We start from the raw sequence: 18,701 nt of genomic DNA on the forward strand, positions 1-18,701 counted from the left end.
TCGGTCCTACCTGGGCCATTAACCAGTCCGAAACATCGTCATAAGTTTCTCTTATGTACGAGTTATTTGTGTATTGTTGCAGTCCAGGTATTGTGCCTTTCTATTTTTTATACTGAACCTTATCATCGGGAGGCAACGAGATCCGTTCTAACGAGACGGGGGTAGCTCCAGTTCCTGAGATCAAGAGCGCTTCTTTTTGTCTTTCAAAGCATTTTTTCTGACCGATTCATGAGCTTTATAACGAAGAAAAATTCTTTGCAATACGTAATATCTATAACTATTAGAAAATAATTATATTATTATAATCACAACTAAGCGCTAAACCCACAAGGGTCATACAGCGCTGCGGAAGATAGTTGTATTTTTGTATTTTACTTTCTTTGCGTGCTTAATTAAGTGTGTGTGTGTGTATATATATAATATATATATATATATATATATATATATATATATATATATATATATATATATATATATATATATATATATATATATATATATATATATATATATATACAAATTTAATGTTTTTACTAGTTGCAGTTTATTTTATATAGTTAAATGCATCTTATTGATGAAAAAATAACGAATAAAAAACCAAAATTAACAAATACAACAGTTTTCAAAATGAACTTGATTATAAGTTGTCCTGCACAAACATATGGGAGGCCATTTGTCTGTACAATGGAAATTTTATAACATGTGGAATTTGGTTAGTCACCTGCCTTAACGTTTCATGTATCAAGTATATATTTTTGGGGGCTCAGATTGCCTATATTATCAGTAATGTTAGGAAACAATAGTGTGCAAGATAATTTTGTGCAGAGGGAAAGTAAATTTGATGTAGCGTCCTGGTGAATAGTAGTCACAAATATTTTGTTGAAATTGCGTCTTCCTAGATGCGTTTCCATGGCGACATCTGCCAACTTCTAAACGTATTATTCTGTTCATACTTCTGCCGTTGGGTATACATATAACCAGTTACCCAAGCTTTCCCATAGGGCAGGAAATGTAGGTTCTAAAATAGATAAAGTGACGAGCACAGTAGAAAAGGTAAAACTAAGATCAGCGTCATAGTAACAAAGTATCTAAAACTTTTAGAATGCTCAATGAGGGGCCTTCTTGCAGACTCTGACTTGGAGAACCAATCAGAGGGTAGTGTACGTATGGCAAGCGTGGGGAGTGGATGTGCGCTGCTCTCGTGTGTCCTCGCTCAGTGGTATTTACTCGCCCAAAAATCCTCTTCTTGGTTTAATTGTGATAGGTGTTTCAGTGAAGCTAAGCGGTCTGTGTCAGTGGCTGTTTGTGTCATCTTGATTGATAAGACCGGTGTTGGAACAAGTTTTTCTGTCCAGAAATTTTCTATGGCGTTCGAACTTTAAAGAACATCCAGTGGAGAGAATTCTCTTAATTTTTGTTTAGCATCTTGCATCCATGAGACTTGTCTTCAGGTTTAACAATGGATTATGAGATGAGGTAAGTGTCAGATGCAGCTGGTCTAGGGGGAAGGGGGGAATTCTGACTTGTATTTAGAAAAATAAAAGTTCACATGCGCGACATGTGTCCGGAAAAGTTGGTGGGAAGTTTGATACAGACAGCGAGGGCGTCCTGCTAGCATCACCTCACGTGTTAAGCCAAAGACATGTGTGCAGAGCTAGCTTTTATTGCCACGTTTCGTTCTATATAAAGCTTTGTGGCGTTGAAACTTTATAAAGATGTAGTCATCAAAAAGTTATATCACAAGGGCTGCTGCCTTCAAGAGGCGTTTCGATTTTTATTTTTTTTTTAATCGATGGGATGCGCTAAACCCGTGGGGGATATACAGCACCAGGGGAGGCAGTCAGATTCGGTCCGGGGAAGGGGAGGACAGGTCCAACTCCTTGGATCAAGAACCCCTCACCAGCATCAAGCTCTTGAGGGGTTCGATTCCTGTAAAGGGGCTCTTGATCCATAAACTTGTACCACTTCTCCCTTTCCTCGGATTGATCCCTCAAGCGCTGTAATAACCCATACGGGTGTAGCGCTCTCAAAAAAATGCTGTTCCCTTCAGTAGAGATAGTGCCTTGATGCCGGTGAGAGGAATCATGTTCCAAGGAATTAATCAGCTTCTTTTTCCTTGGATCGAACCTGATTGCCTCCCATCCACCAGGTGCTGAATGAGCCCCACGGTTTTAGCGGTTCCACATTAATGTGACATGTTCTTTCTATGTTGCTTTTTTTCATTCCTTAACTGCACCTCATGTGTTGCCCTCGTTACTGATGTCGTAATTAATATTTATTATTGATATTCTGAAAGTATTTTGTTTCCAATAGAGAACTGCATGTGTGTGCATTTTGCTATCGAAATCTCAAGTGTATCAAGGATTCCCAATGAAAATGAAGTCGAACTTATTAACTAATGGATTGTTTAGACCAAATATAGGTATTGTACAGTGTGTGTACAAAGCCATTATGAACTTGACTTTTTTTGTGAAACCTAAATAAAAATTTATTTACCCTAGGGGCAGACAGTGCTAAAAGGGATTTCATTGTATATAAACAGATTATTTTAGTCTCCAATGTAATGATTATTCTTGTTGGTTTACAGGTGAATTTCAACCTCAGTGACCTCGCGTGCAAATATAGGCTTTAAGACTAACACTAACTCAGCCGCATTGTTTTGGTCACCAGATGAATATGTATTGCTGTATTGCAAGATCAGAAGCAATTAATACAATTTGGAATATCAGTGAATATAATTTGAGGATAAGAGAAAACGGCGTTTGGATTGGTTTATCAAGCAATGCCATGGCACATGGCCTGTATTCGAGAAAGTCAGATATGAAACATTGTGCGTATATATATATATATAATTTTTTTTGTAAGTATCACCTCAATGGCTGGAATGGGGACCCTCATCCTCAGAGAAGACAATAAACGTACCTCAGGGAAAACTCAAGGTTCTCCCCGGAGCTGTTTGAATATTTTCTTCTCCTACCACCCCCCTATGTTTGATATTCTATATAGAGACTACGTTTCGCTTGAAACAGCTTTCTCAAGAAAATCAATGACCTAATAAAAGTTATGCTTAGAGCGATACGTCTGTCAATAAACATTTGCTGCATATACTTTTCGGCAAATCTTACCTCTCAAACGCATAATCATAATCCTGACATATATTGGATACATCCAGATGTTTAAAATAAGCTCAGAATGAAATCAGCATATTACGCAGACGATGTGCCATGAGAGTTGATACTGTTTCTGGATATGTATTGCATGTCACGTGAGCGGTATCCAGAGGTCATTTATAGTCCATACCTGACTTGTGTTGAAGATTTATTTTCCCGTACTGTGAACGACTGCAGTAAGATAAGTTGTTTTAACGTAATAAGAGTATAACAAAGAATATGGCAGCTATGTATTTATATTATTAAGTGCTCTTACATAGTAATATTTTACACCTGAAAAACAAAATCTAAGTTAGCTTTCATCTCTATAATATTTCTAGTCTATCACATTGGTTTTAAATTTTATCTAAATTAGGGCTGAGAAAAACGATTTATCTTTTTCATGTGAATTTTCATATTTTTTTATATAAACAGTGATTTGTAGTCACTCATTTAGGTTTTCAATATATAATATATAAATTTATTTTGATAAAGATCTTGAGGGGCATGGACACATAAAAATTCACTATGTAGATTTAACCTAGGATAACCCAATAAAATTAACATTCTTTGCATTGACCATAATACACAAAAAGATCTCGCCATATTTTTTTTTTTGTTTTGTTTTATAAACGGCTAGTAGTTGATAAATACGATAGACCTTGACCAGAATATGTCGATTAACTCATCGTATGTAAATTGTTCTGAAGACTTTCTGGCATGCTCTTTTATTGACATGCAAAATGTTAGTGGTTAGCATTCAGATTTCAGCTTATATTATTTTTTTAGTTAGATTATGAAAAATCTCATGGCCTAAAATAGGGGGTCACAGCGACAGGTCATTCATTTGTTTATTATAAACAAATAATTAGTTTTATGTAATCTTATCGCTGCGTATGCTACATTAATTTAGGCATCAGTCTTATCGTTATGTTCTCAAAATGTTTTAAAGTGTGTTCTCATGAATGGAAATGCGGGGCTAAATATTTTTAATACAGGGTTCGTTTCAACAGTTTATGGTTAACTTTTCCTAATGTATAGACTCTGTAATACCATATTTATTGGTATTTTTGACGAGACCTAGTGGATTCTTGCTTAAATCTTCAGTGGCAGTATGTAGCAGTTGGCCACTTCAGATTTGGGAGAGCGGGAAACGTGAAATAAACACGATAATATAATTATCCACGAGAAAATCAGGTTAGGTTTTCCTAATGGGCCAGCTGAGAGAGAGGTGAGAGGGCGATCGTTGCTTTAATGTAATTTCGCCTTCGTCTTCTAGGTTTTGTTCTGCATGGTTGCGGGATGTCACACACGCCTTTTTTTTTATAATAAAATTGGCAAATTGTGGTTCTCTTAATGTTTGCAGTGAAGATGTCAGCCAAATTGGTTGGGGTGGTGGCTGGACGCTTGTATACCATATTGAATCATACTAATTTTGGGGGTCGTAAACACTGACTGCAATTTCCTTATGGTGCATCAAGACTTTATGGAATAACTAGAATGGAATAACTAGATGGATTATGTAGGGAAACACGGATGCGATCATACTCTTGTTTATGCTGGTTCTTAATGTGTTTAGGTTTTCAAGAGTGCAACAGAAGCAGCCTTATATTTTTCCATCTAAATTCTGTTAATTTTGCTCGGTGATCTTGACTGTTACTGCTGGAAATTTAAGAGTTGTATACTTATCACAACCTGGTTGATCTGGCATAGCATGGAGGTAATGATCCTATTTCTTCTTAAAGACTTCCGTTCTGGTTTTAGCAATATTTCTGATATCTGTTGGTAATAAATTGAAATATTTAGACTTACTGTTGTTGATGCAGTTCTCGTATTGTGCCTGTGGCTTCCATACTTTTCGCTGAGGTTAAATTACGTGTTTCAGAAGCTAGACACAAGTATGATAGAATTTAGACAGTAGAATTTAGGCCCTCGTTTATCTTCCACGTGTATATTATTGTCTCATTCTTGCCTTTCCAGAGAGTACATTTCCGATTTTTGTGAGCCGTTTCCGGTTGAAGTGTTTCATTGGCTCTATGCTGGTGGTAAACGTTCTCTGTATTTTTTTCCAGTTCTGCATCACCTGTTCTAGATAGAAATAGTATTGCAGTGAGCCAGCCACCTGACCCTTGCTAGGAAAGTTCGTACCCAGTGATTTCCTTTCACGTATCTGGCTATCAAGGCTTTTGATCTAAGGAATGGAACCTGTACTCCACTTCCTTGGCTCGATCCTGTGCCCCACTTGATTGGCTCGAAACTGTGCTCTATTTCCTTGGGTCGAACTTGTGCTGCACTTCCTTGGATCGAACCTGAATGCCTGCCATTCCCTCATACCCTATATGATCCCTATGGGCTTAACGTTCCCTAATGAATTTAATAATAAAAGCATATCATTGATCTGTTTGGCAGTTTGCTACATTCATCTACAGATTTAAATCTGTTTATGTTCTTTCTTGTTGCCAAACCATTTCCTTCCTATATCATTTGAAAATGTGAAATTGTCCAGTTAAAATTTATTTTTACCTGTTCTGTCATGGTTAGATATTATCAGCATTTTATCTCCCTTCTTTTAACTGTGCATATCTTGTTTATACACTTCTTTTGTACACTTTGCAAGTGTTAAATTCTGTGCTACTTTCTTAGGAAAAATTCCTTTTACAGAAAATTAACCTTTAAATATTTGATTGCACGATATGAAATAACATAACTATAAAAAATTGAGGTTCTAATTACACACATTCACGCGAGGCTTTTGTCTAAAAAATCTACTCACATTATCATTGTTCCTTGATAATGTGAGTAGTCACGAAAGCGCTTGGAATTTCATTATTCTTTCACAGTGGTTGTTTTGCATATTCTGAAATCACCTGTTTACTGTGATCTTATGTCATACATTGTCAGATACAGGAAACCCGTTGTATATTGAGGTCCTTATTAAAGTCAGAGATTACCTGGAGAGAATTCCGGGGGTCAACGCCCCCGCGGCCCGGTCTGTGACCAGGCCTCCTTAGGTCAGTGTCCCAGGATGCGACTCACACCAGTCGACTAACACCCAGGTACCCATTTTACTGATGGGGAACATAGACAACAGGTGGAAAGAAACACGTCCAATGTTTCTACTCTGGCTTGGAATCGAACCCAGGCCCTCGCCGTTTGAAGCGAGAGCGTTAACCACCAGGCTAAGTGGTGATGTTCCAATTACTGGCCAATTCCATTGGTACTTAGACTGACATATGGACACAAAAATCAGCGCTCCATGTATGCGTGTGTGTCGTGCCGAATATGTAAAACTTGCAATTTTGGCTTCAATAGCAATACTCTTCTTGCCGAATAAGGAGCAAAAAATTGTGTATGCAATAATTTCGCAAACATCATTTCGAACTTCACGAAAAAAAATATTTCATTATTAAATTACTGTAAAATTACTGTAAAAATATTTCATTATTAAATTACTGTAAACCTATCTAAAATACATTTAGTTAGATTAAGCTAAATTAAATTGCGCTTGTTATAATATGGTTCAATATTTTAATTTTTACATTAATATAAATGACATATATATGTTGTGCCAAATAGGTAAAACTGGTCACTTAGCAAGAACTCATTTAAAATAGTCCTTTCTAAAATTTTCTCTTATACCTTTAAAGATATATTTTTTTCATTTATCTTTAAAAAATAATAGAAAATTTTAGAAAGGGCTTAATTGACCAGTTTTACCTATTCGGCACAACATATATATATGTCATTTATGTTAATGTAAAATTTAATAATTTTGTACCAAAAAAAATTAGAAAACTTACCTAACCTTATAACAAGCTCAATTTAATTTAGCCTAATCCAACTAAATATATTTTATGTAAATTTACAGTAATTTAATAATAAACAAAGTGAAATATATTTTTTTCGTTAGGTTCTGAATGATTTTTGCGAAATTATTGTACACACAAATTTTCGCTTACCCTATTCGGCAAGAACATTGCTATTTAAGCCAAAATCGCAAGTTTTACCTATTCGGCACGGCATGTATATATATATATATATATATATATATATATATATATATATAATATATATATATATATATATATATATATATATATATATATATATATATATATATATATATATATATATATATATATAATGTCGTGCCGAATAGACAGAACTTGCTATCTTGGCTTAAATAGCAACGCTCATCTTGCCATATAGGACAAGTGAAAATTTGTGTATGCAATAATTTCGCCAAAATCATTCTGAACCTAACGAAAAAAAATATATTTCACTGTGTTTGTTTAGTATTAAATTACTGTAAACAAATTAAAATATATTTAGTTGGGTTAGGCTAAAATAAATTGGGCTTGCTATAATAAGGTTAGGTAAGTTTTCTAAGATTCTTTTGGTGCAAAATTATAAATTTTTACATCAACAATAATAAAAAAATATATCTTTAAACGTAGGCCTGGTCATGGACCGGGCCGCGGGGGCGTTGATCCCCGGAATAACCTCCAGGTAACCTCCAGGTATAAGAGAAAATTTTAGAAAGGACTTAATTTTAAATGAGTTATTGCTAATTGACCAGTTTTACATATTCGGCACGACATATAAGAAATGGGCCCTATCCCACCGAGGTATGGTGACCTAAAAAGAAAAACGAAAGTTTCTCTTTTTAGACTGAGTAATGTATACAGGAGTTATTAGCTCCTTGCTCCCAGCATTTTGGTCGCGTCTTACGACACGCATGGCTTACGGAGGAAGAATTCTGCTCCACTTCCTTGGTGTAAATTATTTCTTGGCCAGCCAATATGATAAAGGAGGTGGTAGAGGAACCTGTAGATTGCAAAATACCTCCAGTAAAAAAGCATGGGTGCAATGAGTACATAAAGGACAACTCAGTGTTAAGAGCCCAAGACTTTTCAGTGTCCTCCCCTCATACATAAGGAGGATTACCAGCAGGCTCCTGGCAGTCTTCAAGAGAGAACTGGACACGTTTCTCCAGTAATGGTGCTTACAACGTTGGACTTCTTACTGTTAGCACCAACATCCTGGTTGACCAGGCCATCCAACAGGAGGCCTGGTCTGGGACTGGCCCGAGGGTACGTTGACCCTCGAATCACTTTCCAGGTAGACGGACATATTTTTCGCAGTAGCAGAACTTTACAGCGCGAACATCCAATAATCCCTCATCAGTTGCGCAGACGCAGTTCATATGCCTCCATGTATTTATATCGTTATTAATGAGCTGCGTTAAATCATGGACAGAAATTTAACCTTAGTAACCAGAGAAAGTAATATTTACCTATTTAATAAATTGTAGCTACAGGAGAAGAGGCATGCCTATATTGTCCTGTTTCAGTGATCATTTCATATTTATATTTTTTTAATTTCCAAGGGTTATAGCACCTTCTATCTCTAAATTCCCTGTGACAGAGGTGCTGTTGCTAGCGCCCAAGCTGGGCCTGTACTCACAAATAATAGTGACTAGATTTTTTTTACGCATCAATTTTACAGGCTACGAGCTGTTATCCTCCCTCGATTAATTTCGAAACTCAGCCCTACCTAAGGTGTGCTACTACCTTCTGGGAAGCGACCCACAGCAGTCCACTAACACCCTTGTACCTACTTACTGCTAGGTGAACAGAGGCGGCAGGTGTAAGAAAACATGTCCCCAGTATGTGCCACTGCTTTAAACGTCTCATACCATATACAAGAAAATTGCCTAATAGGGACACTTGCTATTTTTTAATATGCACCAACAGGTAGCGACAAAGGGTGTGTCAAGGTATCAGTATCGGTGGTATCGGTATTCACCAAAAATTGAGTACCGGTATCGACGTGAATCGGAATCATTAGGCGGGTATCATCTAATTTTTACGGTATCGGTATCTGCAGAAGATTTGGTATTGTCTTATTTCTAGTAACAACCTAACCAAACCTGTTAAAATTAAGAAACTGTTGTAGCCTAATACTACCTAACTTACATAAGATTATATTACCATTAATTATAATAAATTAAATAATTTCAAGTTGTGCAAATTGATTTTCGTGACGCTAAAGCAAAAATATTGTTTCAGTTACCATCTTTTATTTGTAAGCAAGTTAGATAAAAATTAAAGTGTAACGAAGCCTCGCCAATGTAAGAAGTCTGAGAAGCCACACATCAGCTTTAAACTTGAGCACCGACCAGCTGGTGCCTTGTATCCCAGTGTGCGTATATGCATGCGTACACGCGGCCAGATTTCAGGGTTTGCGTACACATGGAGCTAGGAAAACATGTAAACGCTGGTTATGAACGGTAAACTGTGGTGAAGGGATATATGCATGCCAACGCATAGTGCGTTCACATGGGACTGGGAAGACTTGCATGCACGCTTTTGCTGGCGACTCAAGGTGAAGTTATGTGCATGCTTACACGGCCAGATTTCAACCCATCCTCATAACTATATCACTTTTTCGCATGGGTTAGGTTAGTTAATGCTAAATTGGGTTACATTAGGTTCCAACGGAAAACTGAAAGATATGACAACAACAAAAAAAAAGAATACCGTGCAAACAGAAAATGGGCACCAAGCGTTACTCAGGTAAAACAGTCATATTTCAACTGTTCAAGGCTCTGCCGACAGCCACCCATTTGACTGCAGGGTTAGCGTACAAACTGGGAAGTGCATGCGTGTGTGCGGCCAGTTTACACATAGGACTGCAAAGAAACGTATACGCAAGTTGAAGAGGGTGAAGTGAGGTGTTGGGGCGCTACCAGGTGCAGGAAAGCCTTGGGTCATGAAAGTTAGATAGCCAGTGGGAAAGTAGATTAGCGAGAGAGGGCGTCAGTGAGGGGCCTAGCTCCCCACACTTTAATTGCCTTGTTGCTTTCTCCTTACCAATTATTTAGTTGTGTCGATTGCACTTTGCTAGCAGTGAAGGAGGGTAGATTATGGTTGAGGTAATATACAAAATGATATAGGTATTCGAAATTGCTATTGATATTGATTCATATATGAAGTAGTGCAACTAGACTTGCATTATTATCAACAACATATAATTATCTCCATTTCTTCAAAAGTAGGAGTTGCCTTGATTCTGGTGAATTGTTCGTGATTCAAGAAATTGGAGCCCCTACCTCGTGTATCGTACCTGATTACTGTCATCAAGCACAATATGAGCCCTACAGGTTTATCGATTTTAGAAGATTATCGTAATTATCCTATTAAAAACAAATGGAACTAAACGTTGACTACCACCAGTCTCCTAGAATGTCAAGGGATAAAAGGAAACTATCATCGGAGGTGTGAGGAAGGGACATCCTCCCTAGGGGACGATACTGAGCCATGAGCTGTGTCAGACCCGTGTGGGAATGTCATCTGGTAAATAAATTGATCAGCTTGGCAACAGTCGAGGGGAAACCAGGGAGGGACACACGAGCTGTACATATGGAATAGGAGACAAATGCCTCAGGATATCTCGACGATTAAATTGAAACATTTGTGGCTGCAATATATAATTGTGTGCCCTTTACTGTCACAAAACCTGGGTCATTGGCGCTGATTCATTTGTCTTGTGACAAGCCTGGCTCACAAAGAAAATTCATGGTAAAATTTTTACCATAGCTGTGCCGAAATTTATGGGTATGGTGGCAGATATATCTGCGACATACGGTGCCTGTCATTGGTTTCGAGAGCTCTATTTCTCGCAACCCAGCTATATCGACCGTATGGAGTTTGCTCAAGAATCTTGGTCCTTCTGCACTTACTGAGTTATTTATTTCATATTATAATAAAATGAAAAATGCTATACTTTTTCATTGCCGGTATTTTACGTCGTCTGCTGAACCTCTTATATTCCTACTGGTGATTTCTGTGTGCAGATTTAGGACTAATCACTCAAGAGTTTTTCAGATATGTAACGAATGTTGAATAAAATCGTAATATCTGGTTGAAACAATTCACAACCTACGAATTTATAATGAAGATTATTTGATGTTTCGGTCCGTCCTAAACTATTGCCATGCCAGGAATAAAGTTGCTGGAGCAAAAGCAGAATGTTCCAAATGAGAGCGCTTAATAAGTTCCTTCAGATTCAGCCGGGTTGTGGTTCGTACATTGAACTGCGTGCGGCCGACAGTAACAGCCTGCTTGATCAGGCTGCGACTGCCGGCCACTACGCCTGGTTATGGACCTGACCGCGAGGGTGTTAACCCCAGGAACACACACCGGGTATACTCCGTGTATACCAGACAAGAGGTCAGGGCACAAGCGCTGAAAAAACATTCGGAAGTGTTCTCAAAAAATGTTACGTATAGAGTCGCCCCATTAACAAAGATTATTGTTTCTCTCAAATATGACATACAAAAAAAATATTCGCGTGGTAGGATAAGGTCAGGGTAATTTTTGCTTTTGAGAATGTCTCGTACATGAGGTGGGTTACCGTCTTGCTGCGTCGCCAGCAAGGTCTGAGACCGTGGATGTCACCCAGATAAGAAGTGGGCGGGTACTTGATCATCTGGGCCGATATGCCTGGGAATATTGACTGAGCTGGCGAGTCATGGGCATCACCATTATTTACGTCTAGCTAATGGCAATCAGATACCTAACCTAAATAAAAATATTTACACAATACACCCCTCTTTCTCCATTTATATATATATATATATATATATATATATATATATATATATATATATATATATATATATATATATATATATGCAATAAGATCACAGTAAACAGGTGATTTCAAAATATGCAAAACAACTACTCTGAAAGAATAGAGAAATTCCAAGCGCTTTCGTGACTACTCACATTTCTCTATTCTCTATTTCTCTATTCTTTCAGAGTGGTTGTTTTGCATATATATATATATATATATATATATATATATATATATATATATATATATATATATATATATATATATATATATATATGCAAGCCCCGTGCCGTGGCTTATCTTGCAATGTTAAGATCCTCTGTCTACGATTGTATCTCACACACACACACACACACACACACACACACACACACACACACACACACACACACACACACACACACACACACACACACACACACAAAGGTCCAGACGGCAGCAACGAAAAGTTTTCTTTTTTTACATAATTATAAGTTCTTTAATACACAAATAATGCGCCCATAGGAATCATTGCTTCAGCATTATTATCAGATTACTGAGCAGAACCTCTCCGCTTGCCACTGTTTGTAGCCACGTAGGTTTCCAGAAGACAGCTCCCAGGATCGCCGCTTCCGCGGCCCTGTCCCAGCCTAGGCTTCGTGATCAATGACCTAATGATCAACTAGGCTACACAGTCCAACATAGGCACCACAGCCGGCCGATCAAAAACTAACCTGAGGAACTTATTGCTCTCTTAGACAGCTAATGGTTTCTTGGTAATTTCCGTATAAGGGAGGGGTGTTGAAAAGTCTTAGGCTACTCGTGGTACCTCTTTTTTTTCATTGGGGGTGGTTACACTGTCCGCCAAGCCTCTTCCTTTCATAAGAAGTAACTTGTGTGTGCCAATTTAGGACCAGTCCTTGCAAAATTTCCAGGCGTAAATTATGCTTTATCTTTCTCACCTGGACTTCAGGGATGCCCCAAAATTTAGGTGTTTGAATTTATAAGGGCTGAGAAGTTTCTCTGTACTATCTCCAATTCTGCTATTTTGAATACCTTAAAAGGGGATGTTAGTGAACAGGAATATTAAAGTTTAGAGAGAATAATTTATAATCATAATAATCTCTATTTCTACAAGAACATGTACAATGTATACAGGCCTAGCTAACATATTACATACTTTTATATAGAAAGCCCCTGGTCATACAGAGCATTTTGGACAAATTAGGTCAATTTTGTGCCCGGGTAACCTCCAGGGATACGACCCACACCAGTCGGTTAATACCCATGTACCTATCTACTGCTAGGTGAGCAGGAACTGCAGGTGTCTTAAGGAAATACTACGTCCTAATGTGTCCACCTGTACCTGAGATTGAACCACGGACCTCAATGTGTGATCTAACAATCGAGCAACAGAACAGATAGAATATCGTCATAGGCTGGTTACAGACCGGACCGCTGGATCGTTGATCCTCGAAACCCTCTCCAGGTATACTCCAGGCTTGGCATCAACTGTTTTGAAAGTTCTTGTCATCCAGTATATCTATTTTTTTTATGATAATGCTGCTGCGATCGTTGAACATAAGCTCTTTGGACATTATGCCTTTTAAGATGCCTAGCCCAAGGCCAGGCTGCGGGAGAAGGAAAACTCGAAACCCTTCTAAGGGAGTAACTGAAGTTTGTCCTCTTGGAAAACCTGGTTAATGCCAACTTGAAAATTTTTTATTTCACTCTCCTGCAAATTCTAGTGTCATCTACCAAAAAATGATTCAGTAACAGCCTAGTTGATCAGGCCCTGATCCATCGGGAGGCCTGGTCATGGACCGGGCCGCGGGGGCGTTGATCCCCGGAATAACCTCCAGGTAACCTCCAGGTACTATGACTTAGGTCGCTGTGTCGGATTTGAGAACAGGAAAGAGAATTAGGGTGAGTATTGTGGCCACCTCTGATTTTACCATGTTAACTATAACTGTAGCTATTTACTTCCAGATTAGTTAGAAAAGTAAATATCTGTCGCATCTTATGTACTATTACACTGTGATAGAAAAGTAAATATCTATCGCATCTTATGTGCAACTACAATCTGGTCATACTAGTCAGAGTGATTACAGAGTTTGTTTATACTGCATCTGCATTTCGTTTGTCTCATTGCATCAAAGACAATGCAATGATCCAGTAATTGCGATCTGTTCCAGACCCGTTTCCTTGGGTTTCTTGTGCAGTTGTGATTTTTGTATATTTAGCAATCTCGCCTCTTAAAACTCTTAAAAAATGCCAATGTGTTACCGGTCAAGTAGTTTTTTTTTTTTGTAGTTGCTTGGTTGCCATGTTTGCCGAATAGGCTTATATCCATGGTTTTAAATGACTGTGAGATGAGTCTTGTGTCCCGACTCCGTCAACATAAGATATTTAAGGCATATTGGAGACCCTTTTCATCTTGCGTTTCATCGTCATACGTTTAATTAAACAATTCAGCCTGATTGTCTTCCATTGTGTCGCCCTGGAGCTGGGTGATGGCTTTTGACCCCTGGTAACCTTTTCCCCACAACCACGCTGGGAAGGGAAGAGTGATATACCAAGAGCGGCATTGGGTCGAGTCCAGCTGGTAAAGGTGAACATGGATGGGTCTAGCTGGTAGTGATGTACTACATTGGTGGGTCCATTTGGCAGTGGTTTACAGGGATGGTTCAACTGGTAGTGGTGCACCAGGGTGGGTAAAGCTGGTAGGGGTGGGTCCAGCTGCTTAGTGGTGTTCAAGGCTAGGTCCAAGTAGTAGTGGAATGCAGGGATGGATCCAGGTGACAGTGATGTGCAGGGTTGGGTTTACCTGGTAGTACACTGCTCTATGGTCGATGTTTGATGTTAAATCGCTTACTAAGTATTCAAGAGAAATAACTCGCAAAGAGATGAATCTTTAACCATCGCCGTGAGCAGTCGTATTCTCCAGGGTTCGGTACTCGCCCTAACACTTTTCGTCATCCATATATATTTAACATATACACATTTATAAATTATAATGAAGGATTATGGCTCATGAACAACACCACTGTAGGCACAGAAAACCATATCAGTGCAAATTAAGTCATACAAAAAGCCGCAGAAATCAGTGCTCATAAAAGTATTTTGGTACAGACCTGAAATCAACTTCGACAACCTCTACTAGTGGGAACGGCTGGATTTGAGAGGGACCTGACCTCCCAACATCTACGTTCTACTAGTGACCTACGTCTCACCTCCTGGCGCTATTTAAGGCTCCATCCTGTCACTTCAACTCCATATTGTTTCAGACTATGGAACGATGCTCTTCTCCTGACTGAGGGACTGACCACCTCAAAACTTTAAGGGTGAAGGACTGATTACATCGTCTTCAAGTCTCTTCTGCTTCTATCAACTTTTCTGTACTCGACTGAAGAAGCCTACTGTGTAGGCGAAACGTTTCGAAATAAAGATACCTAACTGTTGCATGTGTCTTACCTAACAACAAAAAATGGAAAACTGAATTCGTGCATTGAATCAAAGAGCGCTAAATAACGAAAGGGAAAAAATATTTCGAAGGTTTCATATGGCTCAAAGGTTCCAGGGATCATCACCATCGATCCGGCCTCATATCAGACCTCATTAATTGGAAAGGTGGAAGGAAAATATTACAGGCACTATTAAAAATACACAAGAGTAAAGATGAGTGTATATTGAACGTCAGTAGAAGTTTGTAAATTTATCGGGCCACCAGCAGCAACAGGCTGGTTGACCAGGCAAACGGGAATAGATAAGGTAGTTACTTGTTTGAGAAACAAGGAAAAGACCATAGATCCTGCCAGAGTGCAGTACGTTTAACAAGCTTCCGTTTGACACACTTATGAACAGAACTGTAACGACCGATGACCAAGGAGCAGTACTCAGCCTTACACCATAGGAGACTACAGTTATCTGGGTGATACATTTCAGGACTATTATTGCCATTACGTGAATTACATTCTCATCAATATGTCATTGGATTCTCTGGAAAATGCTTGATATCTATCTTTCTCATTGAGGTCAGGTCATTCCAGTTGAAGTCATTGTGGTACTGAGCAATGGTAACAAGTCCAAGCAAGTCTTTGCTAATAGAGATTATTCCATTTCGATTATATATTTTAAATGTTTTATGAATCGGTTTTAAACTCAATATTAATTTTCTGCGTTTACAAGCTGTACAAAACTTAAGTTTTAGCTGTTGAAGACCATTAGCATCAACATAAATGTCTGCAAATTTTACCTACGCTCGAGAAGAACGCTCTCGTTACCAGGGACCTGGAGGTTACCTGGAGGTTATTCCGGGGATCAACGCCCCCGCGGCCCGGTCCACGACCAGGCCTCCCGATGGATCAGGGCCTGATCAACTAGGCTGTTACTGCTGGCCGCACGCAGTCCGACGTACGAGCCACAGCCCGGCTGATCCGGCACCGACTTTAGGTATCTGTCCAGCTCTCTCTTGAAGGCAGCCAGGGGTTTATTGGCAATTCCCCTAATGATTGATGGGAGGCTGTTGAACAGTTTTGAGCCCCGGACACTTATGGTGTTTTCTCTTAGTGTACCAATGGCGCCCCTACTTTTTATTGGGGGCATTTTGCATCGCCTGCCCAGTCTTTTACTTTCGTAGGGAGTGATTTCTGTGTGCAGATTTGGGACCATTCCTTCCAAGATTTTCCAAGTGTAGATTATGATATATCTCTCCCTCCTGCATTCCAACGAGTACAAGTCAAGTGCTTCCAAGCGTTCCCAGTAGTTAAGGTGCTTGACAGAACTTATACGTGCAGTAAAGGATCTCTGTACACTCTCTAGATCTGCGATTTCACCTGCTTTGTATGGAGATGTTAATGTACAGCAGTATTCCAGCCTAGAGAGAACAAGTGATTTGAAAAGGATCATCATGGGCTTGGCATCTCTCGTTTTGAAAGTTCTCATTATCCATCCTATCATTTTCTTTGCACGTGCGATCGTGGCACTGTTGTGATCCTTGAAAGTGAGATCCTCAGACATTACTACTCCCAGGTCCCTTACATTATTTTTCCGCTCTATTGTATGGCCGGAGTCAGTAGTATACTCTGTTCTAGTTATTATCTCCTCCAGTTTTCCATAACGGAGTAGTTGGAATTTGTCCTCATTGAACATCATATTGTTTACCGTTGCCCACTGGAAAACTTTGTTTATATCTTCTTGGAGGTTAACCGCGTCCTCAGCAGATGACAGCCTCATGCAGATCCTAGTATCATCCGCAAAGGATGATACGGTGCTGTGGTGTATATCTCTGTTTATGTCTGATATGAGGATAAGGAATAAGATGGGGGCGAGTACTGTGCCTTGTGGAACAGAGCTCTTCACTATGGCAGCCTCCGATTTAACTCTGTTGACCACTACTCTTTGTGTTCGATTTGTTAGGAAGTTGAAGATCCATCTCCCCACTTTCCCAGTTATTCCTTTAGCACGTATTTTATGGGCTATTACGCCATGATCGCATTTGTCAAATGCTTTTGCAAAGTCTGTGTATATTACATCTGCATTCTGATTTTCTTCCAGTGCATCCAAGGCCATGTCATAGTGATCCAGTAGTAGTGAGAGGCAGGAGCGACCTGCCCTGAACCCATGTTGCCCTGGATTGTGCAGATTTTGGGAATCCAGGTGATTTGCAATCCTGCTTCTTAGCACTCTTTCAAAGATTTTTATGATGTGGGATGTCAGAGCTATTGGTCTATAGTTCTTAGCTAATGCTTTGCTGCCACCTTTATGGAGTGGGGCTATATCCGTTGTTTTAAATGACTGTGGAATTTCACCCATGTCCAAGCTCCTCCTCCATAGTGTACTTAGGGCACGCGAGAGGGGTTTCTTGCAGTTCTTAATGAAATACTGCAGGTACAAACCCAATGAATACTGAATATCTCATAATCAACCTCATGCATCCTTTTGTTTTATTTTTCGTGTCCCATTGACAGATTTCCTATTTAGTATTTTGTTTTTTTCTTTAAGTTGGCCAACTTAAAAGAAAATTTCCCGAGTTGAGATCTGCTTTTCATGCGAATAGAAATGCTGGCCTACATGAACTAGCCAAAATAAGAACTTACTCAGTTGGAAAATAGGAACTAATCTAAGAGATTATTTTGTTTTCTACCATGGTTTTATAAATGGTATTAAAAAGAGAGATCCTTAGGCACATCACAGGGAAGTATTCTGAATCCTTTGTTATTTGACGTGCTAATTATATAGTGCTCTTTTAAATGCTTTACTCATCTAGCCTAAACATTTACTTGTAATGTATACGACTCGTACAACACACGTAATAAAATGCGTCATACCTGATTAAGATCAGACATTATGTAATCGACTAGGACATAGCTCATCTGAGTGTGAGACAAACTACATAAATAAAATAGATGAAGGAATAAATAGTGATTTAAACCTGTCGATGACAACAGTAAGACGTCAGATAATTTCTGACGAGGGCACTAAACTATAAAGAAGCAAACGGCACGTTCAACATTTATTTACAATGTATATTCATTGGATATGCTAAATATTACAGATACCTTGGTGTCGACGTGCCCATTAATAAATCTACAACAATACGTATAATAGATTACGGTGTACTTGTGTTAATTTTAGCTAAAGAAAAATGTCTTCGATCCTGGGAGTTAATTGCTGGGTTATGTCTAAATTTAACATATATGTATATACACTTTTTTATTTTTACACGAAGTTGCTTGGGGCTTAAATGTGCTTATGCTTATACATATATTGTATTTTTAGTGTTTTGGATGCTTGTAAACTGGAATGGATTATAAAACATTATCAGCCATTCAAAAGAGCATAAGAGGAATTTAATGAACTTGGTATTATTGGTGTAAGAAGAGAGTACGTTCAAGTATGAGAGAATGACAACAGTGTTACTTTCACAATCGC

At 38.7% G+C, this 18,701-nt stretch overlaps 1 protein-coding gene across 5 annotated transcripts in view; it reads left to right on the forward strand.

The window, feature by feature from the left end:
* Positions 1–1,169: 1,169 nt before the first annotated feature.
* LOC128688923 (plexin-B) overlaps positions 1,170–18,701 on the forward strand; it is a gene marked incomplete at its 3' end in the record, with an annotated part of 822,775 nt that continues 805,243 nt past the window's right edge. For 4 of the 5 annotated variants that reach the window (XM_053776978.2, XM_053776981.2, XM_053776980.2 and 1 more), the window contains 1 exon segment: positions 1,170–1,476. 5 annotated transcript variants of the gene reach the window in all.

This window comes from Cherax quadricarinatus, chromosome 16 (genome assembly GCF_038502225.1).
Source record: "Cherax quadricarinatus isolate ZL_2023a chromosome 16, ASM3850222v1, whole genome shotgun sequence".
Lineage (NCBI taxonomy): Eukaryota > Metazoa > Arthropoda > Malacostraca > Decapoda > Parastacidae > Cherax > Cherax quadricarinatus.